Below are 25,089 nucleotides of genomic sequence, written 5' to 3' on the forward strand. Positions count from 1 at the left end.
ACCCCTGTTCCTGCTCAGCTCCTGGCCCTCCTGTGATGCTCTGTACCTCAGAGGAACCCCCAGAACCCCCATGTTCATTCTTGTAAAATGATTGTGTGCTATCCAATGCAAAGTTTTTCATATTGGGTGTCTTCGGAAAGCTCATGATGCACTGAGTATTGTTGTTATAGTGATGTTATAGGTTATAATTTCATATATATAGTTATGAGGCTGAAAATGTATCCTCATGGCTTAAAATAAGCCCAGGCATAAACTCTCTAAGAGCAGAGGGGCAGTTCACACCTCATCAAGGCATGTATGGGACAAACCCAGCCCAGCCTCACAGGAACAAAGGACACTGGTCTAGGCAGCAACAAAGGATCTGTTGGACTGTCAAATGGGTCATCCCCCTTCTTTTGGTCAGTTTGGGACTGCGATGAGGTAGTGCTCACCTGACTCTGAAGTGGGGGGCGGGGGCAAAACCAAGAGGGAAGAAAGAACGTTATAAAAGGGAGAGACATTTGCCATGGTCTTCCTACCTCTTCCACCTACACCAAGCATCTGAAGCACCGATCAAAGGGGAGAACCTGGCTGAAGAGCAACCAGCCAGCCTGTGGTGAGAAGCATCTAAGTTTATAAGGGTATTGAAAGTGTTAAGATCAGCTTAGAATGCATTTTGCTTTTATTTCATTTGGCCAAATCTGACTTGTTATGCTTTGACTTATAATCACTTAAAATTTATCTTTGCAGTTAATAAATCTGTTTGTTTATTCCACTTGAAGCAGTGTGTTTGGTTTGAAGCGTGTCAGAGACTCCCCTTGGGATGACAAGTCTGATACATACCAATTTCTTTGTTAAATTGACAAACTCATATAAGCTTGCAGTGTCCTGCAGACATAACTGGACACTGCAAGATGGAGGTTGCTAGGGTTGTGCCTGGGACCAGAAATATTGGCTAGTTTCATTCAGTTGCACAACCCAAGGAGCAGCTTTATATGCCAGAGGCTATGTGTGAACAGCCCAGGAGTGGGGGTTCTCACAGCAGAGCAGGGTAAGGCTGGCTCCCAGAGTCAAGGACTGGAGTGACCTAGCAGATCACCCGTCTGGATAACACCAGAGGGGAACGTCACAGTGGCACAGCGAGCAGGGTCTATGTGCAGCTTGTTACTCCAAGTGGAGATTACATTTTAAGCACTGATATTTGTGATTTTGAGTCTTAAGTGCAGTGGCTAAGAACAGTCAGGAGGAGGTCACAGTTTTGTTATTTTCTGTTTGCTTATTTCAGGAAAGGGAAGTAAGAACAGAAAAGCAGGAAAATGAGTGAAAGCAGTGACACGATTGCGAAGTTGGAGCTGTTTTGGCTGCAGGTTGCAGAAAAGAAAAGGGAGCACCAGACATTATTGCAACTGAAAGAACTGGAGATAAAAGGAAAAGGAATAGGAAAAGAGGCAGCCAGACAGGAGGCTGCATACAGAAGGGCCATGGAAGAAAAAGAGAGAGAGAAAAAAAAAAGAAGAAGAAAGAGAGACAAAACACCAACTGGACCTGCTTTAGAGAAGCAGAACTAGAACCCCGCCCCCCACACACCCAACCACAAAAGCTCCCATCAATCCAAAAATCCACAAATGAGAACACTTATGTCCTGCATACAGAGAAGATTATGATATTGCTGAATATCTGACTGCTTTCGAAAGGCTGTGCGTAATATATGAAATCCCTGATGATAAGAGGGTTCCTACCCTGATTGCAAGATTAACTGGTAAAGCTTGAAATGTATTCAATGGAAAGCCTATTGGAGATGCTTTGGACTATGATAAATTTAAAGATACTGTTTTGTGAAGTTTTCAGATTACCCTTGAAACATATAGTTAAATTTAGGAATCTTAAGAGGGATATTGGTATGAGTAATGGGGAATAGGTAAACAGAATGAAAGATTTGTTCTGAAAATGGGTGAGGGGTAAAGAGGTGGCAAGTTTTGAGGGAATGTTGGATCTTGTTGCTTAAGAACATTTCCTAAGCATGTGTAAGGCTGATGTAAAGCAGTGTCTATGGGACAAAGATGTAAAGTGCATGGTGTGATGCAGTAGGGACTGTCTGTGTGGGGAGTGGGAGAGCAGGGGAGGACTTTAGGGGATGGACGATGCCAGGACCTGTAACCTGAGCTAGGTAAGGGAGGGGAAAGGTCAACACCTTTGCCCGGGAAGGGGGACAAAGGAAGGGAGTGGCAGGAGGGAAGCAGTTTGAGTTTGGGCTTGGGGCTGTGTGGGCGGAATTCAGGGTATCCTAGCTAGGATCCAAGCACCCTGAAAGCCCAGAAGGACTCGGTGGAGGGGTCCTGACTGTGCCTGCAAGCTCTGCTGTAACCTGTGTTCCTGTTGTCCAATAAACCTTCTGTTTTACTGGCTGGCTGAGAGTCACTGTGGGTCCCAGGAAGAGGGGTGCAGGGCCGGACTCCCCCACACTCCGTGACAACTGGTGGCAGAGGTGGGATATACTGCACCCCGTGGACGGCGCTTCCTGCAGTAAGTGACTGGGGAGCAGTAAAACGAAGGGGTGATTAACCCCTGGGAGTGTGTGCCCAGTGAGAAGGACTTTGCAGTAACAGGGTCCCCCGGGGGATTGCAGCGAGCGGTCCCAGGGGCGAAGGAGTTGGCAGCTCGACCCTGGCAGAGAGGTGGTGACCTCACGAAGGGCTGGTGCACTAGGGATCCCCCTGGAAACCGTGGGGAGCAGTGAGCACCCCGGCCTGTGAATGGCCAGCAGGAAGATGTATGCCAAGCGGCGCAAGTGTGACCTGCTGGAGCTATGCAAGCAGAGGGGGTTGCGCCCAGGGAGACGCACCAAGGACCAGCTGATTGCCCAGCTGGAGCAGGGAGACCGCATGAATGAACGGAGCCCTGTCTCTGAGGGAAGCAGCCGAGCAGATGCAGCGCAGGCACCAGTGTCTGTCCCCGCTGGGAGTGGTCAGCCGGCGGACGAGGGCTTCCCGAGACTCCCCTTTCCTAGGCGTAGGGGAAGGGCGGGGAGGAGCCCAGTGAATACCGAGGGCACCGTGACACCCCCGGCCAGCAGGGGAGCCTCCCGGCGAAGCCCACCCCCCAGCAGGGGATCCTCCCGGCAACGCTCGGCATCCGTGGAGCGGAGGCGGCTGGAATATGAAAGGGAGCTGAGACGGGAAGAGCTCGAGTTAAAGAGGCGAGAGCTGGAGGAGAAGGCAAAACAGCGTAAACATGAGGAGAACCAGCGTAAACATGAGCTGGAGGAGAAGGAGAAACAGCGTAAACATGAGGAGAACCAGCGCCAGCGTGAGTGGGAGGAGAAGGAGAAACAGCGTAAACATGAGCTGGAGCTGGCCCAGCTGAGGAGCAGTGAGGCCCCGGCTGCGGTGAGTGAGGGGGGACCCAAGCCTACAAAGAGCTTTGATAAGCACTTGCTGCCCCGGCGTAAGGAGGGGGAGGACATAGATACCTTCCTGACGGCCTTTGAGAATGCCTGCGAGCTGCACAGGGTTGACCCTGCAGACAGGATCGCAGTTCTCACCCCCTTACTGGACTCCACAGCCGTGGAGGTGTACAGCCGACTGAAAGGGGCGGAGGCAGGGGACTACGAACTGTTCAAACAGGCCCTGCTCCGCGAGTTTGGGCTGACTCCTGAGATGTACCGGAAAAAGTTCCGGAGCCAGCGTAAAACCCGTGAGGTCACATACCTACAACTGGTCAACCGGGCGCAGGGGTATGCCCGCAAGTGGACAGCTGGGGCCCAAACTAAAGAGGACTTGCTTAACCTATTCATACTGGAGCACCTGTACGAGCAGTGCCCGTCCGACTTGAGGCTGTGGTTGATGGACCAGAAGCCGGAGAACCCGCAGCACGCAGGCCAGCTGGCTGACCAATTTGTGGACAGTCGGGCAGGGGATGGCAGGGAGGAGTCTCGAAGGAGCAAGCCTGCCTCAACGCAGAGAGAGAGTCATCATGGGGCCTCCCAAAGGGGCCCTATGGAGAACCCCCCCAAAAGGGGAACATCCAGCGGCAGGTCCCTCCGACCCACTCAAGGGGACCCACGAGATATGGGCTGCTATCGCTGTGGCCAACGAGGTCACATACGGGCCCAGTGCCCCAAGCTCAGGGACAGACCAAGCAGACCCAACCCGCAGAGGGTGGACTGGGTAAAAACCCAATCAGAGGAGGGGCTACATTCCCAGGAAAGGGGGGCTGGCAACGTACCACCTGTGGATGCTCCAGGTTCCGGGTTTTTGGTTTACCGGGTGGGTGCGGGGCTGCCCCTCCGGAAAGAGTGCATTGTTTCCCTGGAAGTGGATGGGAGGAAGGTCACTGGGTACTGGGACACGGGCACAGAGGTGACGCTGGCCCGGCCCAAGGTGGTGGCCTCAGATCGGATGGTGCCCGACACCTACCTGACCCTGATGGGCGTGAGCAGGACCCCATTCAAGGTACCCGTGGCAAGGGTACACCTGAAATGGGGGGCCAAGGAGGGCCCCAAGGATGTGGGGGTACACCAATATTTGCCCACTGACGTGTTAATGGGAGGGGACCTTGAGGACTGGCCTAGTAACACCCAGAGTGCCCTGGTCGTGACTCGTAGTCAGAGTCGGCAAAGGGCACTGCTCCCCGACAACGGGGAAGGTACTCGACCCGAGGTGCAGGACCCTAACCCAGGGAGCGGGGAATGCTCAGGGGCACGGTCCAGAGAGGCTGCGGCCTCAGACCCAGCCAGTAAGAGAGAGCCGGTCCCCATCCCTGTCCCAGCTGCTGAGTTCCAGGCCGAAGTGCAGAAAGATCCCTCCTTGCGGAAGCACAGGGACCGGGCTGACCTTAGTGCGGTACAGACCATGAGGAGAGGTTGCAAGGAGAGGTTCCTGTGGGAGAAGGGGTTCCTGTACCGAGAATGGGCTCCCCCAGGGGAAGTAGAGTCATGGGGGATCAGGAGGCAGCTGGTGGTTCCCCAGAAGTTCCATCACAAGCTGTAGTACCTGGCCCATGACATCCCTCTCGCAGGGCACCAGGGAATCCGGCGCACCAGGCAGAGGCTGCTACAGAACTTTTACTGGCCTGGGGTCTTTACCCATGTCCAACAGTACTGCCAATCCTGTGACCCCTGCCAGAGGGTGGGGAAGGCCCGGGACAAGGGGAAAGCGGCTTTGAGGCCTTTACCCATCATAGAAGAACCTTTCCAGAAGGTGGCCATCGACATAGTGGGACCCCTCAGCAAGACGACCCGGTCAGGGAAGAAATACATCCTGGTGGTGGTGGATTTTGCCACTCGCTACCCCGAGGCGGTGGCCTTGTCCTCTATTGAAGCAGACACAGTGGCAGATGCGCTGCTGACAATTTTCAGCCGGGTGGGGTTCCCCAAGGAGGTCTTAACAGACCAGGGGTCCAACTTCATGTCGGCCCTGCTCCGGTCCTTATGGCAGAAATGTGGGGTCCAGCACAACTGGGCCTCAGCGTATCACCCCCAGTCCAACGGGCTGGTAGAAAGGTTCAACGGGACGCTGAAGATGATGCTAAAAACATTTATGAACCAGCACCCGCAAGATTGGGACAAGTACTTACCTCACCTGCTGTTTGCGTACAGGGAGGTACCCCAGGAATCTACCGGGTTTTCACCTTTCGAACTGTTGTATGGAAGGCGGGTGAGGGGGCCCCTAGACCTGATGAGGGACGAATGGGAGGGGAAGGCCGCTCCCGAGGGAGAGTCAGTGGTGGAGTATGTCCTGACCTTCCGGGAAAGACTGGCCGAGCTCATGGGCCTGGCCAGGGAGAATCTGGACCGAGCCCAGAGGAGGCAGAAGGTCTGGTATGACCGCACAGCACGAGCCCGTGCCTTCGCCACCGGGGATCAGGTGATGGTTCTCATCCCTGTGAGGAGAAACAAACTCCAGGCCGCCTGGGAAGGGCCCTTCAAGGTTATCAAGCAACTGAATGAGGTAAACTATGGGGTGGAGCTGTCAAACCGGGCACATCACCGTCGGGCGTACCATGTGAACATGATGAAACCATACTATGACAGGGGGAATGTGGTGTTGGCCGTGTGTGGACATTGGGAGGGGCAGGGAGATGACCCCTTAGTAGATCTATTCCCTGGGACAAAAGCTGGTTCCCCCCTGGAGGCGATTCCCCTCTCTGATCAACTGACCCCGGGCCAGCACGCTGAGATCAGAGGGGTGAGAGAGGGGTGCTGCATTTGTACCGACAGCTGTTTTCCAACCAGCCTGGACGCACTAATTTGACTGTCCACCGGGTGGAGACCGGGTCACATCCCCCTATAAGATGCTCCCCTTTTCGGGTCACTGGTAAAACTGCCCAGGATCTTGAAAGAGAGGTCAGGGACAGGCTGGCTTTGGGGGTGATCCAGCCGTCTTCCAGCCCTTGGGCCTCGCCAGTGGTGCTAGTCCCCAAGAAGGATGGGTCAATCCGGTTCTGTGTGGACTATCGAAAGCTCAATGCCATCACCGTATCTGATGCCTACCCTATGCCCAGGCCTGACGAGCTCCTAGACAAGCTGGGAGGTGCTCGGTACCTCACCACTATGGATCTTACCAAAGGCTACTGGCAAGTGCTGCTGGACGCAGATGCCAGGCTGAAATCGGCCTTTATCACCCCTCTGGGGCTCTATGAGTTTCTGACCCTGCCCTTCGGCCTCAAGGGAGCGCCAGCCACCTTCCAGCGCCTTGTGGATCAGCTACTGAGGGGGATGGAGAGTTTTGCCGTGGCATATATTGACGACATCTGCGTCTTCAGCCAGACCTGGGAGGACCACATGTCCCAGGTTAAACAAGTCCTAGACCGACTCCGAAAGGCTGGGTTAACAGTAAAGGCTGAGAAGTGCAAGGTGGGGATGGCTGAAGTATCTTACCTGGGCCATCGGGTGGGGAGCGGCTGCCTGAAGCCGGAACCAGCCAAGGTGGAGGTGATCAGAGACTGGCCTGCTCCCCAAACCAAAAAGCAGGTCCAGGCTTTTATTGGGATGGCGGGGTACTATCGAAGGTTCGTGCCCCACTTTAGTGCCATAGCCGACCCTATCACTGAACTGTGCAAAAAGGGGAAGCCAGACAAGCTGATCTGGACTGAGCAGTGCCAGGAGGCTTTCCGGGCGCTGAAGGAGGCTCTGGTTAGTGGCCCAGTTCTGGCAAACCCAGATTTTGACAAACCCTTTATGGTGTTCAGTGATGCCTCAGATACGGGAAGTGTATCTGAGTAAGAATGCAGGAGGATGAAAAGGGGGAGAGACACCCCATCGGGTACCTGAGTAAGAAGCTGCTACCCCGGGAACAAAGCTACGCGGCCATCGAGAAGGAATGCCTGGCCATGGTGTGGGCCCTTAAGAAGCTAGAGCCATATCTCTTTGGGCGACACTTCACCGTGTACACCGACCACTCTCCCCTGACCTGGCTGCACCAGATGAAAGGAGCCAACGCCAAGCTCCTGAGGTGGAGCCTGCTCCTGCAGGACTATGACATGGACGTGGTCCATGTGAAGGGAAGTGCCAACCTGACAGCGGATGCGTAGTCCCGGAGAGGGGACCCTGAACTTCCCCAGGTCACTGGGCAGAGTGACCCCGCTCAGTTCAGTCTCGAAGGGGGGAGAGATGTGATGCAGTAGGGACTGTCTGTGTGGGGAATGGGAGAGCAGGGGAGGACTTTAGGGGATGGACGATGCCAGGGCCTGTAACCTGAGCTAGGTAAGGGAGGGGAAAGGTCAACACCTTTGCCCGGGAAGGGGGACAAAGGAAGGGAGTGGCAGGAGGGAAGCAATTTGAGTTTGGGCTTGGGGCTGTGTGGGCGGAATTCAGGGTATCCTAGCTAGGATCCAAGCACCCTGAAAGCCCAGAAGGACTCGGTGGAGGGGTCCTGACTGTGCCTGCAAGCTCTGCTGTAACCTGTGTTCCTGTTGTCCAATAAACCTTCTGTTTTACTGGCTGGCTGAGAGTCACTGTGGGTCCCAGGAAGAGGGGTGCAGGGCCGGACTCCCCCACACTCCGTGACACATGGTGTAGAAGGGGATGCTGAATGCTTTGAGGTCAGACCCAGGAAGGTAGAAGTTGTGTGAGCTTCTTGCCCTGGAGACAGTATGCTCAGAGAGAGGAGGCTCCCCTAGAGTCCTGGCTGGCTTCGTATGGAGTCGTTCCAGAGCATTGTCCCAGTGACTCTGTGACAGAGCCCAGAGGAGGAAACTAGGGAAGGAATAGTGAGGGTACAGGAATGTCTCCTCACTAGTCACTTAGAGCAGAATGCCCAGGACGATGTCTGGGGCAGCATCTGTGCACTGAGGCACTCAGCCTGTGACCCAGGTTTTGAAAAGAAGCTGTGTAACTGACATCCTAGAGGGGAGCAGTTGCACAGCTGACTTCTCAGGGACAGACAAAGGGGTGGTGCAGGGTACCCCAATCCAGGTCCCAATTTTTCAGGATGCTATTTTGGAAAGTAACTGTGTCTCTTTAAATCAAGATGCAGCTCCAATGCCTGTGATAACAGAGGAGTTGGGACCAGGAAATTGCCAGGCAGTAGTTTGCCAGAATGCAAATGACCCAACTGACAGAAAAGGGGGTGTTTTCCCCGAGGCTGGGTGAAACACGGAGCAGTTATGGGAAAGCTGCTGTGAAAGGGTGAATCTGATCAAAGGGTAAACACACCTAGCCCAGAGAGCACAGATCACAGCCCTTAAGGGGACAGGGAAGGACTCAGTGCTGGGAGGGGAAAACACTGGGTAACCCGAAAAGGGGAGCTGGATTTTTTGTATATGTACAGTTCTGGGGTTGGGAGACCGCTCCCCAAAGGGCCAGTCAATGTGCAGTAGCTCCCTGAACACTGATCTTGCCAGACCTTGGGGCACCAAAATTCCAGAAACATGATTAAATTAAGAGCCCACACAGAGGGGCACACTGGAAGGAAGGAAAAGCCAGTGACTGATTACACAGGAGAAAGTCAAAGGACTCCAAGAGTAAAGAACAAACTACCATAACCTCAAACTAGAATATCTGAACAGAGGGCGTGGTATAAAGATACTTGTAAGCACAAATCTGAGACAAATTTTGGTACTAATGTTAAGTTTTGGGGATAAGAATTTTGACATGGATGTTAAACCTTATGATAGTGCTACTTTTCAGTTAATACCTGTAAACAGGTTTAAAGCTTATCACAGCAGAAAAACCATAAAAAACCTAGTTTGCTGTGTGTGAATGGGGAAACTAAGGCATGCTGTCTCATGGCCTTAATGGCTGGATGCCAAGAGAACTATAACACAAACTGTCTTTGAGCTAGTCCAAGGGTGGGCAAACTTTTTGGCCTGAGGGCCACATTGGGGAATAGAAATTGTATGGCAGACCATGAATGCTCACAAAATTGGGGTTGGGGGTGTGTGTGGGGGGGTGAGGGCTCTGGTTGGGGGTACGAGCTTGGGGTTGTGGCAGGGGATGACAGATCTGGAGTGCAGAAGGGTGCTTCAGACTGGGATCGAGGGGTTTGGAGAGCGGGAGGGGGATCAGGGCTGGGGCAGAGCTTTGGGGCATGGGGAGAGGCTCAGGAGTGCAGGCTACAAGCAGTGCTTACCTCAAGAGGCTCCCAGAAGCAGCAGCACATCCCTTCTCTAGCTCCTACGTGTGGAGCGGCCCCCGACCCTTGGAGTGGGGCCACGCGGCTGCTTCCGGGAGCCACGTGGTGCAACTCCCGATCCAGTGCCCCTGCTGGAGATCGTGGGCTGGCTTAAAATGGCTCGTGGGCTGGATCTGGCCTGTGGGCCATAGTTTGCCCACCCCGAGCCATTCAGTGACTAACCCTCTTGCAGTAAACTAAGGGGGGAGGTGTGATGCTCTGTACTTCGGGAGAACTCCCAGAACCCTCATATTCATCCTTGTAAAATGATTGTGTGGTATCCAATGCAAAGTTTGTCATGTTGGGTGTCTTTGGAAGGTTCATGATGCACTGAACATTGTTGTTATAGTGATGTTATAGTAATTGTTGTAGTAGTAATGTTATAGGTTATAATTTCATGTATACAGTTATGAGGCTGAAAATGTATCCTCATGGCTTAAAATAAGCCCAGGCAAAAATTCTCGAAGAGCAGAGAGGCAGCTCACACCTCATCAAGGCATGTATGGGACAAAGCCAGCCCAGCCTCACAGGAACAAAGGATGCTGGCCTAGGCAGCAACAAGTATCCATTGGATTTTCAAGTGAGTCACCTCCCTTCCTTTGGTCAGTTTGGGACTGCAATGAGGTAGTGCTCACCTGACTCTGAAGTCGAGGGGGGGGGGCAGGGGGAGAAGCCAAGAGGGAAGAAAGAACATGATAAAAGGAAGAGATGTTTGCCATGCGCTTCCCCTCTCTTCCACCTACACCTACAGATATCACACCAACTGACTGAAACATTGAACAAAGGGGAGAGCCTGGCTGAAGAGCAACCAGCCAGCCTGTGATGAGAAGCATCTAAGTTTATAAGGGTATTGAAAGTGTTATGATCAGCTTAGAATGTGTTTTGCTTTTATTTCATTTGACCAAATCTGACTTGTTATGCTTTGACTTATAATCACTTGAATTTTATCTTTGCAGTTAATAAATCTGTTTGTTTATTCTACCTAGGAGAGTGGTGAAGCGCTGGAATGGGTTACCTAGGGAGGTGGTAGAATCTCCATTTTTTGAGGTTTTTAAGGCCAGACTTGACAAAGTCCTGGCCGGGATGATTTAGTTGGTGTTGGTCCTGTTTTGAGCAGGGGTTTGGACTAGATAACCTCATGAGATCTGTTCCACCGAATCGCAGAATCACAGAAGATTAGGGTTGGAAGAGACTTCATGAGGTCATTTAGTCCACCCCACCGCCAACTAAATCATCTTAGCCAGGACTTTGTCAAATCCAGCCTTAAAAACCTTTAAGGATGGAGATTCTACCACCTCCCTAGGTAACTCATTCCAGTGCTTCACCACCCTCCTAGTGAAATAGTGTTTCCTAATATCCAACCTCGACCTCCCCCACTGCAACTTGAGACCATTGCTTCTTGTTCTGTCATATGCCATCACTGAGAACAGCCTATCTCCATCTGCTTTGGAACTCCCCTTCAGGTAGTTGAAGGCTAGTATCAAATTCCCCTTCACCCTTTTCTTCTGCAGACTAAACAAGCCCAGTTCCCTAAGTCTCTAGGTAAGTTATTTGCCCCAGTCCTTGGTCGTTTTCTTTGCCCTCCACTGGACTCTCTCCAATTTGTTCACATCTTTTCTGTAGTGGGGGGCCCAAAACTGGACGCAATGCTCCAGATGTGGCCTCACCAGGGCTGAATAGAGGGAAATAATCACTTCCCTCAATCTGCCGGCAATGCTCCTACTAATGCAGCCCAATATGCTGTTGGCCTTCTTGGCAACAAGGGCACACTGCTGACTCATATCCAGCTTCTCATCCACTGTAATCCCCAGGTTCTTTTCTGCAGAACTGCTGCTTAGCCAGTCGGTCACCAGCCTGTAATTGTGCATGGGATTCTTCGTCCAAAAGTGCAGGACTCTGCACTTGTCCTTGTTGAACCTCATCGGATTTCTTTTGGCCCAATCCTCTAATTTGTCTAGGTCCCTCTGTATCCTATCCCTACCCTCCAGCGTATCTACCACTCCTCCCAATTTAGTGTCATCTGCAAACATGCTGAGGGTGCAATCCATATCATTAATAAAGATGTTGAACCGTATCACTCTGGACCCTATCCCTACCCTCCACATATTTACCTCTCCCTCATCTTAGTGTCATCCGCGAACTTGCTGAGGGTGCAATCTATCCCATCATCCAGATCGTTAACAAAGATGTTGAACAAAACCGGCCGCATGACCGGCCCCTGGGGCACTCTGCTTGATACTAGCTGCCAACTAGACATTGAGCCATTGATCACTACCCATTGAGCCCAAAAATCTAGCCAGGTTTCTATCCACCTTATACTCCAGGGATCTCAAACTCAAATCACCCATGAGGGCCACATGAGGACTAGTACGTTGGCCTGAGTGCCACATCACTGAAACCTCTTCATACAATGATACAAACGTATAGTCAAAAATGAGAAAAATGAAGAGTAATATAGTATGCTATTGAAAGTCAATGTATTAACTTTTTTTAAAACTGTAATGTGAAGAGGAGTTTTAATAAAATATAAACACCTGTAACTATTCCTTATGTGGTCTGTAACACTGATGACGACCTACACTAACAGTCTATCAATATAGCTGTAATGGCAGGAACTTTTTAAAGTAACTATTCATACAAAATACATTGCCACTTTTAACAAACATTCTTCCCAACCAGGGGCGGCTCTAGGAATTTTGCTGCCCCAAGCACGGCAGGCAGGCTGCCTCCGGCGGTTTGCCTGCAGAGGGTCCACTGGTCCTGTGGCTTCGGCAGACCTCTGAAGCCGCGGGACCAGCAGACCCTCCGCAGGCATGCCTGCGGGAGGTCCACTGAAGCCGCAGGACCAGCGGACCCTCCGCAGGCAAGCCGCCAAAGGCAGCCTGCCTGCCGCCCTCGCGGCGCCGGCAGAGCACCCCCTGCGGCTTGCTGCCCCAAGCAAGCGCTTGGCATGCTGGGGCCTGGAGCCGCCCCTGTTCCCAACTACTCGTAGCAAAGAATCATACATGATGAACTTCATACTTCAGACTGCTCGTCTAGTCCATGAGGCCCTGCCCTTGCCCACCTTTTCCCACCCCTTCCCAACTCCTTTCCCAAAGTCCCCGCCCCAACTCTGCCCTCTCCCTGCTCCTATTCCAATTCCTTCCCCAAATCCCTGCCCCGGCCACACCTCTCCTCCGCCTCCTCCCCTGAGCGTGCCATGTCCCCGCTTCTCCCTGCTCCCTCCTGGAAAATTGTAAGTGCCACCAAACAGCTGTTTGGTGGCAGGAAGCACTGGGAGGTAGGCGGAGGAGCGGGGACGCGGCACGCTCAGGGGAGTTTGGCTGCCGGTGGAGTCAGCGTCTGCGGCAGGCTGCAGGAAATAACTGGCCCACTGCCCACCTGTTTGAGACCCCAGTTATAGTCCATTCATCCAATCCATACTTCTTTAAGTTGCTGGCAAAAATACTGTGGGAGACTGTGTGAAAAGCTTGGCTAAAGTCAAGATGTGTCATGTTCACTGCTTTCCCCATATCCAGAGCCAGTTATCTCATCACAGAAGGCAATCAGGTTGGTCAGGCATAACTTGCCCTTGGTGAATCCATGTTGACTGTTCCAGATCACCTTCCTCTCCTCCAAGTGCTTCAAAATGGTTTCCTTGATGATCTGCTCTATGATTTTTCCAGGGACTGAGGTGAGGCTGATTGGTCTGTAGTTCCCCGAGTTCTCCTTCTTCCCGTTTTTAAAGATGGGAACTATATTTGCCTTTCTCCAATCATCCAGGACTTCCTCCTATCGCCATGAGTTTTCAAAGATAATGGCCAATGGCTCTGCAATCACATCAGCCAATTCCCTCAGCACACTTGGATGCATTAGATCTGGACCCATGGACTTGTGCATGTTCAGCTTTTCTAAATAGTCCTTAACTTGTTCTTTCACCACTGACGGCTGCTCACCTCATCCTCATTATGTGTTGCCCAGGACAGCAGTGTGGGAGCTGCCCTTGTCTGTGAAGACCGAGGCAAAAAAAGCATTGAGTACTTTAGCTTTTTCCACATCATCTGTCACTAGGTTGCCTCCACCATTCATTAAGGGTCCCTCACTTTCCCTGACCTTTTTCTTGTTGCTAACATACCTGTAGAAACCCTTCTTGTTGCCCTTCACATCCCTTGCTAGAGGCAACTCCAGTTGTGTTTTGGCCTTTCTGATTACACCCCTGCATGCTTGAGGAGTATTTTTATACTCCTCCCTAGTCATCTGTCCAAATTTCCACTTCTTGTAAGCTTCTTTTTTGAGTTTAAGCTCACCGAAGATTTCACTGTTAAGCCAAGCTGGTTGCCTGCCATATTTGCTATTCTTTCTGCACATCAGGATTTGTTCCTGCGCCCTCAATAAGGCTTCTTTAAAATACAGCCAGCGCTCCTGGACTCCTTTGCCTCTCCTATTAGCCTCCCAGAGGATTCTGCCCATCAGTTCCCTAAGGGAGTCAAAGTCATAGAATCATAGAATATCAGGGTTGGAAGAGACCTCAGGAGGTCATCTAGTCCAATCCCTTGCTCAAAGCAGGACCAGCACCAACTATATCATCCTAGCCAGGGCTTTGTCAAGCTGAGACTTAAAAACCTCTAAGGATGGAGATTCCACCACCTCCCTAGGTAATCCATGCCAGTGCTTCACCACCTTCCTAGTGAAACAGTGTTTCCTAATATCCAACCTAAACTTCTCCCACTGCAACTTGAGACCATTACTCCTTGTTCTGTCATCTGCCACCCCTGAGAACAGCCTAGCTCCATCCTCTTTGGAACCCCCCTTCAGGTAGTTGAAGGCTGCTATCAAATCCCCTCACTCTTCTCTTCTGCAGACTAAATAACCCAAGTTCCCTCAGCCTCTCCTCGTAAGTCATGTGCCGCAGCCCCCTAATCATTTTCGTTCCCCTCTGCTGGACTCTCTCCAATTTATCCACATCCCTTCTGTAGAGGGGGGACCAAAACTGGATGCAATACTCCAGGTGTCTGCTTTTCTGAAGTCTAGGGTCTGTATTTTGCTACTCTCATTTCTTCCTTTTGTGAGGATCCTGAACTCAACTATGCCATAGTCACTGTTGCCAAGGTTGCCACCCACTTTTACTTCCCAACCCTAACCTTCTATGATTCTATCTGAAGCAGTGCATTTGGTTTGAAGTGTGCCAGAGACTCCCCTTGGGATAACAAGCCTGGTAAATATCAATTTATTTGTTAAATTAATGAACTCATATAAGCTTGCAGTATCCAGCAGACATAACTGGACACTGCAAGATGGAGGTTCCTAAGGTTGTGTGTGGGACCGGAGATATTGGCTAGTGTCATTCAGTTGCACAATCCAAGGGGCAGCTTTATATGCCAGAGGCTGTGCGTGAACAGCCCAGGAGTGGGGGGTCTCACAGCAGAGCAGGGTAAGGCTGGTTCCCAGAGTCAAGGATTGGGGTGACCTAGCAGATCACCGGTCCAGATAACACCTGAGGGGAACATCACACCCCTGACCCCTGTTCCTTCCCAGCCCCTGCTCCCCCAACCCCTGCTCCCTCGCAGCCCCTGCCCCTCACATCCCTGCTCCCTCACAGTGCCTGACTCCCAATCCCTGTTACCTCCCAGCCCTGCTCCCTCCAAACTCCTGGCCCCTCTCAGCCCCTGGCCCCCCAACCACTTATCCCCCCAAGCCTTTCCCCTGACTCCTGCTCCCTCCCAGCCCCTGACCCCTGCTCCCTTCCAGTGCCCGGCCCCCTGCTCCCTCCCAACACCTGGCCCCAAACCTCTGCTCCCTCCCTGCTGCTGGTGCCCAACCCCTGCTCCCACCCAGCCCATGGCCCCTGACCCCTGCTTCCTCCCAGCCCCTGACCTCTGTTCCCTCTCAGCACCTAGCTCCCGACCCCGTCTGCCTCCCTTCCCCTGGCCTCCAACCCCTACTCCCTCCCAGCCCCAATCCGTGCTCCCTCTGATCCCCTGCTCCCTCTCAGCCTCTGGCCCCTGGTCCCTCCTGGCCCCCAACCCATGCTCCCTCCCATGTCTGCCTGTTGTATCAACCAGGCAAGGTACTAACAAACTTCAACAGGACTTTATTTTTACAGTGGAAACCTCTTTACCAAGCTACGGCTGCACCCTCTGTAATTCTCACTCAGCCTCCTCAACTCCCCCCCCCTTCCTGTTTCCTGTCCTTTCAGACTCCTAAAAGCCAGTGCTCCCAGTTCTAATAATACAAGCAGCATCTAAATACCACATTCCCTCCTCTCTTAAGAAACTTACCCAAATAAAATAAACATTGTTGTTCTAACAACAGGAACAAATAGGAAACAAGACCCTATACTACTGGCAAAAATATAACACTGAAAACACTGTATCTACTACATAACATAGTCTCTAGTCCAGGCAGGTGGTCGTCTGGATCAGTTCCAGTCCAATGTCTTGTTGTATTGGTTGTACAGTGAAGTCATGCATTGCAGACTGGGTGCTGGCATAATCTCTTACTGGTGCATAGGCAGATGCAAGATAAGAAGCATTCCATTTCCGCCCATCAGACAGTTGATAGGTGTAAGATCCCTTCTCTATGATTTTAAGAGGGGCTGTGAATTTATGTATCAGAGGGGTAGCCATGTTAGTCTGGATCTGTAAAAGTAGCAAAGAGTCCTGTGGCACCTTATAGACTAACAGATTTATTGGAGCATGAGCTTTCGTGGGTGAATACCCACTTCGTCGGATGCACGTAGAGGAAATTTCCAGAGGCAGGTATAATTTCCAGAGACAGGAAATTTCCAGAGGCATGTATATATATCCAAGCAAGCATATATATACCTGCCTCTGGAAATTTCCACTACGTGCATCCGATGAAGTGGGTATTCACCCACGAAAGCTTCTGGAAATTTCCACTACATGCATCCGACGAAAGCTCATGCTCCAATACGTCTGTTAGTCTATAAGGTGCCACAGGACTCTTTGCTTTTTATGAATTTATGGTCCCCTTTGAGTAAGATTCTAGGTTTTCATATTCTAACAAAGGAACCACACTCAAACTTTCGTTCCTTAGCACCCTCCCGCTTGTCTGTGAAAGCCTTAGACTTTGTTCTGTTCAACTGTTTTTCTCACATCATCCTCATCTGGGGCATCCGGTTGTGCCTTTAACAATCCAGCAAAGTTCAGTTTAGTATTCATCTGTTTCCCATGCAAAAACTCTGCGGGTGATCTTTGCGTTGTGACATATCGTGTAGCCCGGTATGCTTGCAAGAAATCAGTAGTGAAGGGTATCCACAATCGCCCTTCCAGTTTAGCTGTTTGCAAACTCTCTTTCAAACTTCTGTTAAACCATTTGATTTCTCCATTGGCTTGAGGGTAATATAGGGATGACCTTCCGTGTAAAATGTTCCTCTATGCTAGAAAAGTTTCAGACTCCAGGGAAATAAATTGACTACCATTATCTGAAACCAGTTCTTTGGGGTTACCTTCCCTGGTAAAAACTGAAGAGAGGAACTTAATTACTGTAGCAGAAGAGATTTGCGATGTAAATGCTACCTCAGGCCATTTACTGAAATAGTCTAGTAAAGTGATGGCATAACAACAGTCAATTGGAGCAGTATCAAAGAGTCCTACAATGTCAATCGCCACTTTTTTCCATGCAGATTCAGGAAGAGGAACAGGCTGTAATGGAGGGGTACATGTCACTGCTGTCTTATTATGCATTTGGCAAGTGACACAGGATTTTATGAGTGCTTCAGTTTGAGAATCCATTCCTGGCCATCAATACAGATCCTGTAGTCGTTGTTTGGTTCTGACAATTCCTTGATGAGTATCATGTGCCAGGTGTATGAGTTTTGACTGTAATTCTTCTGGCACAAGTAGCCGGTGTGTACCTCGTAGCACACAGCCATCAAGCAAAGAAAGTTCATCCTGAACTCTAAAATAAGGCAGCAAAACTGGGTCAAGGTCTTTAGGGTTACTGAGCTATCTCTTTGTCAGAAATTCCTGTAATTTTTGTTGACTTGGACACACTGAACAAGCAGCTTGAAATTGTTCTCTTGTAACTGCAGTAAGAATGCTTGTAATAAGCGCAACTACTACATCCTCATCCTCCAGTGGACCATCTGGTGAAGGCAAAGGCAGGTGAGAAAGGCAATCAGCTACCACGTTTTTGTTTCCAGGCTTATGTTCCAGTTCATAAGTGAAAGAGAGTAGTCTCGCAGACCATCTAGCAATATGATAGCCTGCTCTTCCCAGTCCTTTCGTGGTGAGCAATGTCGTCAAAGGGCTGTGGTCTGTGCACAACTTGAACTTGTGGCCCCACAGGTAAGTTCTCCATTTTTCAGTATCCCAGACACAAGCAAGTGCTTCTTTTTCGACTGTAGAATATTTTCTCTCAGCATTACTTAGTGTCCTTGAGGCAAATGCAACAATCCTCTCTGTGTTGTTCTCATGAAGTTGTGTGAGGACAGCCCCAAGTCCATAATCCGAAGCATCAGTAGTTACAATTGTGGGCAATGCGGGACTGAATAGTGCCAAGTACTGGACTATGTACAATCAAGTCTTTCACTGTTTCGAAACTAGCTTGTGCATCCCTTGTCCACACTAAGGTTGAACTTCTCCGTAGTAATTCTCGCAATGGTTCAATGACAGAAGCATAATTGGGAATGAATTTTGCATACCAGGACGTAAGACCCAAGAAGGAATGTAGGGTTTGCAAATCTGTTGGAGGAGGAGCATTTGAAATTGCCAGGATATGATATGGATCAGGTTTTAGTCCCGCCTGTGAAACTGTATGCCCCAGAAAGGAGAGTTCAGTTTGTCTAAATTTGCATTTGGACCTATTGAGCTTGAGGCCTGCTTTGCTAATGCAGTTTAGTACAGGCTACAGGTTATTGCCATGCTCCTTAGTAGTATTTCCAAACACAATAATATCATTGAAATAGCACTGAACTCCATGTTGATTCTTCAGAATCAATGATATCATTTTTTGGAAGGCACTTGGGGTTGATGCGAGACTATATGGAATACATTGAAAACAAAATAGTCCTTCATGTTTAATAAATGCTGTGAGGTCTCTGCTGTCTTCATGCAACATAACCTGGTGGTATGCACTCTGCAAATCAAAAGTAGAAAACATCTTTGCTCCATGGAGTTCTGCAAATACTTCTTCTATGTGAAGAAGAGGATGGCTGTCAATCACAATAGCTTTATTCGGCTCCCTTAAGTCCACACAAAGGCGAATACCTTCATCCTTCTTCTGTGTCACTACTATAGGTGAAACCCATTCCAAGGAGTTAATCTCTTCAATAATGTCCTTTTGAACAAGTTGTCTAAGTTCCTCTGAAACAGCTTCCCTGACTGAAAATGGTAAGCGCAGTAATTTCTGTCGTACAGGCATCACATTATTCTGCATTTTAACTTTATGCAGAAACCCATAAGCATACCCGAGTTTCTCCTCAACCTGGTGTTGGGTCCCAGCTGAAACTGGTGCGTGTACTGCAAGAGTGCTTTGCTGAGGAAGATCAATTTGTCCATTAACTACACTGAGATTTAAAGCAGCCAATAAATCTCTGCCAAGGATAGGAGTGCCTTTGTGGACAATGTAGAACTCTGCAGTTACACAGCAATCACCCAAAGTAACTATTGCTGGCAGGCAGCCATGCACTGGAATATGGTTTTTCAAATAGCACATCAACTGAAGTTTGGGTTCAGTAAGAGGTACATCTTTAAAGTAATGCAAATAGATGGAATCAGGTAATATAGATACTGCTGAGCCAGTGTCCAGCATTAGCTGAATAGAGTGTGATATGCCTGAGGGTATGGCGGAAACGTTTACAGTGCACGTTATCTGTTCTGGAATATGTGCAGTAGTGATTTTGTCCACACTCAGCACAGTAACATCTGGTATTGTAATTGCATGCACCTGTTGATTGAACTGGCTACTGCGACATACTTTAGCAAAATGACTAATCTTTTTGCAATGGTTGCACTGAGCTACTTTTGCTGGACATCTGATGTAGCTTGCAAGATGTTGTGGGGATCCACAGTGAAAGCATGCTTTTACTGTATTTTGCATTTGCTGATTCAGTGGCTTTTCATTAGTTTTCCTCTTGCAATTGTTTGTCTGCAGCAGTAGTGAACTTTTCTGCAAAGGAGTCACAGCCTGGACTGTGCTTTCTGTGTCTCTGCTCATTATTTTGGCTTCAGCTGTAGCTGGCTCAATCTGAGTAGCAATGGTTATTGCTTTTTCTAGTGTAAATTGTGGTTCTAGAAGTAAGCGTTCTCTTACATGAAGTATGGTGGTTTTCTCAATGAGCTCGTCTCTAATCATCTCATCTGCCATATTCGCAAAGCCACAAGTTACAATCAGACTCCTCAGGGAAGCAATATACTGCATTATAGTCTCCTCTGGTTTCTGCTCACGCTGGTGAAATCTGTAGCGATTAGCTACTACATTCACTTTTGGCACAAAAAAGTTCTTTAATACAGTGAGTGCAGTCTCATATTTATCATCTGCATGGGGAAAACTGTAAAATATTTGCTGCCCTTCTGCTCCAAGGCAGTGGATTAGCAGAGCATGCTTTCTTACTTCGGAAATCTCTATAGCACTGATTGCAAGCAGATAAGTCTCAAACATATGGATCCAGACAGTAAAAGCAATTGGAGGCTCACCTGGGCTTTGCAGAAAGGGTGCAGGTGGGTTCAGAGGCAGAAGATCCATCCTTGTCGCCAAAATGTTGTATCAACTAGGCAGGGTACTAACAAACTTCAACAGAACTTTATTTTTACAGTGGAAAAAATAGTGCTGCACCCTTTGTAACTCTCAATCAGCCTCCTCAACTTCTCCCCCCTCCTTCCTGTTTCCTGTTCTTTCAGACTCCCAACAGCCCCTCCCTCCCAGTTCTAATAATACAAGCAGCATCTAAACACCACAGTGCCCCCCCAACCCCTGCTCCCTCCCAGCTCGCAGGCCCTGACCCCTGCTGCCTCCCAGCTCGTGCGCCCCGATGCCTGCTCCCTCCCAGCCCCAACCCGTGCTCCCTCTGAGTCCCTGCTCCCTCCTAGCCACCAGTCCCCAAGCCCTGCTCCCTCCCAGCCCCCGGTCCCTGCTCCCTCCTGGCCCCCAACCAGTGCTCCCTCCCATGCCTGGCCCCCCCGATCCTTGCTCCCTCCCAGCCCCCGACCCCTGCTCCCTCCTAGTTTGTGGGCCCCAATCCCTGCTCCCTCCCAGCTCCCAACCCCAGCACCATCCCACTACGTGAATGTCAACCCCTGCTCCCTTCCAGCCCCCGACCGCTGCTCCTTCCCAATGTCATGGAGTCACTGGGGCAATGCTCTGGAACTACTCCCTATGAAGCCAGTCAGGACCCTGGGGAAACCTCCTCGCTCTGAGCATACTGTCTCCAGGGCAGGAAGCTTACCCAGCTTCCACCTTCCTGGGTCTGACCTCGGAGCATTCAGCATCCCCTTCCACACCATGGGCTTCCCAAGTGAGTCTGCCCAGGTGAGGCTCCTGGGGAAGCCAGAGGACCCTGCACCCCAACTCCGCAGTCAGATGTGATTCTCAACCAGCCAATAAAACAGAAGGTTTATCAGTCGACAGAAACACAGCGTAGGGCAGAACTTGTTAGCAAAGAAATCAGTGACTTTCAGCCAAGTCCATGGGGGGGGGGACGGGTGCCCAGAGCCAGGGCTCTGGTCTTCCCCCTGAGCCCCAAGCCAGCCAAAACTGACTCGCTTCTAGCTACCTGGCCCCTGCCCTGCCCGTTGTTCCTCCTCCAGCCTTTGTCTCCTTCCCAAGCCAAGAGTTACCTGGTCATATTCCTCTCCTGGGTCTCAGGTTATGAAGAGGCGGCCATAGCATCTGTGCAGGCAGCTGGAGCAACCCCCTCAAAAGTCACACACAGCATCCACACAAAACAGCAGGACATACACAACACAACAAGGGAAAATCTCCACTTCGTCACACCCAGCCCTCGGCCCCTGCTCCCTCCCAGCCCCTGGCTCCCAAACCTTGCTCCCTCTCAGACCTTATCCCACCCTTCCCCAAGCCCCCAAAATCTGCTCCCTCTCAGCCCCTGGTCCTGAGCCCTGCTTCCTCCCACCCCTACCCCCCTGACCCTCACTTCTTCTCAGCCCCTGGACACCGATCCCTGCTCCCTCTCAGCCCCTAGCTCCACAACCTCTGATCCCTCCCAGCCCCCAACCCCTGACCCTTGCTCCATCCCATAGCCAAGCCACCGACCATGCTCTCATGGAGTGTGGGGGAGTCAGGGCCCTGCACCCTCGACTTCCTGCAATTCACCATGACTCTCAGCCAGCCAGGAGAACAGATTTATTAGAGGACAGGAACACAGTCTAAAACAGCTTGTAAGTACAGAAAACAGGACCCCCTCAGTCAGGTCCCTCTTGGGGGGTGGGGGGTGGGGAACCCAGACCCAGGTTCTGGGCCTACTGCCATCTCCCTAGCCAGTTCCAAACTGAAACCCCTTCCTGCTGCCTCCCCTAGCCACACTCCCAATCCCTCCTCCAGCTTTTGTCATTTCCCAGGCTAAAAGTGTCACCTGACCCCAAACCCCTCCTGGGCTCAGGTTACGAAGGGCAGCCACCATTACACCGGTCTACAATTTTTGAGAAGTCATCTGCTTCAGAGATAAAATGTGATATTTATTATGTATTTTGATGTGCTGAATTCAAATATGACAATTAAAACAACTGATTGGCTACTGTTTCTAAGATATTTAAGTTTTTACATTTTATGTCCATGTATATTGTGTAGATAGTAGAGTTTTAATCATAAATTGTAAACTTAGGTCTTTTCATGTGTTTATGGTTGCTTTACATGATAATATTTCACCTGTCCTGTTTATGTAACACTTTAAAAATCAGCAAAAGGGTTATATAAATAAAATTTATTATAAAACAAAAGGCAAAAAACTATTATGGACATAGTTTAGTTCTATTCAGTGTCTACTCGGCGCTTCTTGGTTTGTCTCGTGTGTTCATTAAATGGAGCATCTCTTGTCACTGTCCAGCAATAGTCTGCAAGCATTGATGGGCTCCATTTGCCCTGATAGCCTGCCAGGAGATTCCACTGCTGTAGTCTGGAGCCCAACAGCTCTGCCTTACTCTTGGGTAGTTCCAAATCCCTGACAAGGTCATTCAGTTCACCTTGTGTTATGAGGTGTGGTTCAGAGGAGGAGGATGGGAGAAAATGTGGGTCCTGTGACATTGATGGTTCAGGACCAGAAGTTTCATCCTCTTCCTCTTCCTCGTCTGACTCAAGTGAGAAGGATTCTGGTGCATCAGGAACCAGCAGTCCTTCTCCGTTGGGTACTGGGCGTATAGCTGATGGAATGTTTAATAAAGCACAGTCCACTTTTTCTTCTTTGACACACCTTTCCCAACTGGAGGCACCATGCAGAAGTAACAATTGCTGGTATGATCTGTTGGCTCTCTCCAAATCATTGGCACTGCAAAAGGCATAGATTTCCTTTTCCTGTTCAACCACTGGTGAAGATTTGTTGCATAAGTGTTGCAGCATATGTGTGGGGCCCACCTCTTGTCCTGATCTCCAATTTTGCAGCCAAAATAAAGGTGATAGGCTTTCTTAACCATAGTGGTTATACTGCGCTTTTGTGATGCAAAAGTCACTTCACCACAAACATAGCAGAAGTTATCTGCACTGTTCACACAAGTACGAGGCATCTCTGCTCACTTTGGCTAAACAGAAATGTGTCCCTTTGCAAAAGCAAACACTGACAAATAAGAGAGCACGACACTGTATGATTTCTAGAGCTGATATAGGGCAATTTGTTCAGCGGAGTGATGTAAGCTTCGTTATGATTGCATCATCCATGACTTCTAGGAATAACATGATGCAATTCATATCATGTATGACGCAATACCAGCTTCAGATTGCATCATTCATTGTTTTGCCTAAAAAGCAAGTACTGTCCAAACCCAGTCATAGATTTATTCATAGATCCAGTCAAAGATGTATTTTAGTCATTTCTGGTTTAAATTGAGATCCCTTCCCTTTATAACTCATTTATCCTCCGCCATTCCCAAGTTAAGGGTCATATATACTGACCCAATAGCATATCTTGAAAACTAGAGCCAATCAACAATTTTAAGCATCATTTTTGTTCTCAGTGACCCAGAATTAGTAAAGTTGGACTACATTTATTTCAGAAGCATTTTGGCTGTAGAGCAGTGTTATTTACACACATCAAGTATCATCCCTCAGTGAAGTCACACCCTTATTTCCCATCACCATCTAGTACTGGTGCAGTACCCCAGGGAAAAGGAGGCACGCCTCGTGTTAGCAGAAGACAGTAAACTAGTAAAACTCCCATTCAACATTACCAGGTTAATAGTCCCTAATACGTCACATCTCTCCTCCCTTGGAGAATGAACTGAGCGGGGTCACTCTAACCAGTGACCTGGGGAAGTTCAGGCTCCCCTCTCTGGGACAACACATCAGCTATCAAGTTGGCACTCCCCTTCCCATGGACCACCTCCATATCGTAATCCTGGAGGAGCAGGCTCCACCTCAGAAGTTTGGCATTGGCTCCTTTCATCTGGTGTAGCCAGGTTGGGAGAGTGATCAGTGTATACAGTGAAGTGTTGCCCAAATAGATATGGCTGTAGTTTCTTAAAGGCCCATACCATAGCCAGGCATTCCTTCTCTATGGCTGCGTAGTTTTGCTCCTGAGGAATCAACTTCTTGCCCAAGTACACGATAGGATGTCTCTCCCCCTTTTCATCAATCTGCATTAACACTTCACCCAGCCCCGTGTCTGAGGCATCGGTGAACACCATAAACGGCTTATCAAAGTCTGAGTTTACCAGAACTGGGCCACTGACCAGAGCCTCCAGTGTAGAGAGAGCCTTCTAGCACTGCTTGGTCCAGACCACTTTGTCTGGCTTTCCCTTCTTGCATAGCTCAATGATGGGGGCGGGTTGGGCGGCTATGGAGCTAAAGTGGGGCACGAATCTTTGACAGTACCCCTCCATCCCAGTAAAGGCCTGGATCTGCTTTTTGGTTTGGGGAGCGGGCTAGTCTCTGATCGCCTCCACCTTGGCTGGTTCTGGCTTTAGGCAGCCGCTCTCCACCTGGTGGCCCAGGTAAGATACTTCGGCCATCCTCACCTTCCACTTTTCAGCTTTTATGGTCAGCCCAGCCTCCTGGAGTTGGTCCAGCCCTTATTTAACCTGGGACACATGGTCCTCCCAGTTCTGGCTAAAAACACAGATGTCATCAACGTACGCCACGGCAAAACTCTTCATCCCCCTCAGTAGCTGATCCACCAGGCGCTGGAAGGTAGCAGGTGCCCCCCTGAGGCCAAAAGGCAGGGCCAGGAACTCATAGAGACCTAGAAGAGTGATAAAGGCAGATTTCAGCCTGGCATCTGCATCCAGTGGCATTTGCCAGCAGCCCTTTGTAAGATCCGTAGTGGTAAGGTAACGAGCTCCACCCAGCTTTTCTAGGAGCTTGTCAGGCCTGGGCATGGGGTAGGCATCAGACATGG

At 50.1% G+C, this 25,089-nt stretch overlaps 1 protein-coding gene across 2 annotated transcripts in view; it reads right to left on the reverse strand.

Moving 5' to 3' along the window:
- The window catches only part of INKA1 (inka box actin regulator 1), a 33,472-nt gene extending 8,608 nt beyond the window's left edge, over nucleotides 1–24,864 (reverse strand). Inside the window, exon 1 of one of the 2 annotated variants that reach the window (XM_050960284.1) lies at nucleotides 24,710–24,864. The gene's annotated coding sequence lies outside the window, so the exon portion shown is untranslated. Of the gene's footprint in view, nucleotides 1–20,227; nucleotides 20,323–24,709 lie in introns of those variants that run through there. The other variant, XM_050960283.1, reaches the window with a different exon arrangement.
- Nucleotides 24,865–25,089: the final 225 nt, after the last annotated feature.

Source organism: Gopherus flavomarginatus, chromosome 6 (assembly GCF_025201925.1).
Source record: "Gopherus flavomarginatus isolate rGopFla2 chromosome 6, rGopFla2.mat.asm, whole genome shotgun sequence".
NCBI classification, from domain to species: Eukaryota; Metazoa; Chordata; order Testudines; family Testudinidae; genus Gopherus; species Gopherus flavomarginatus.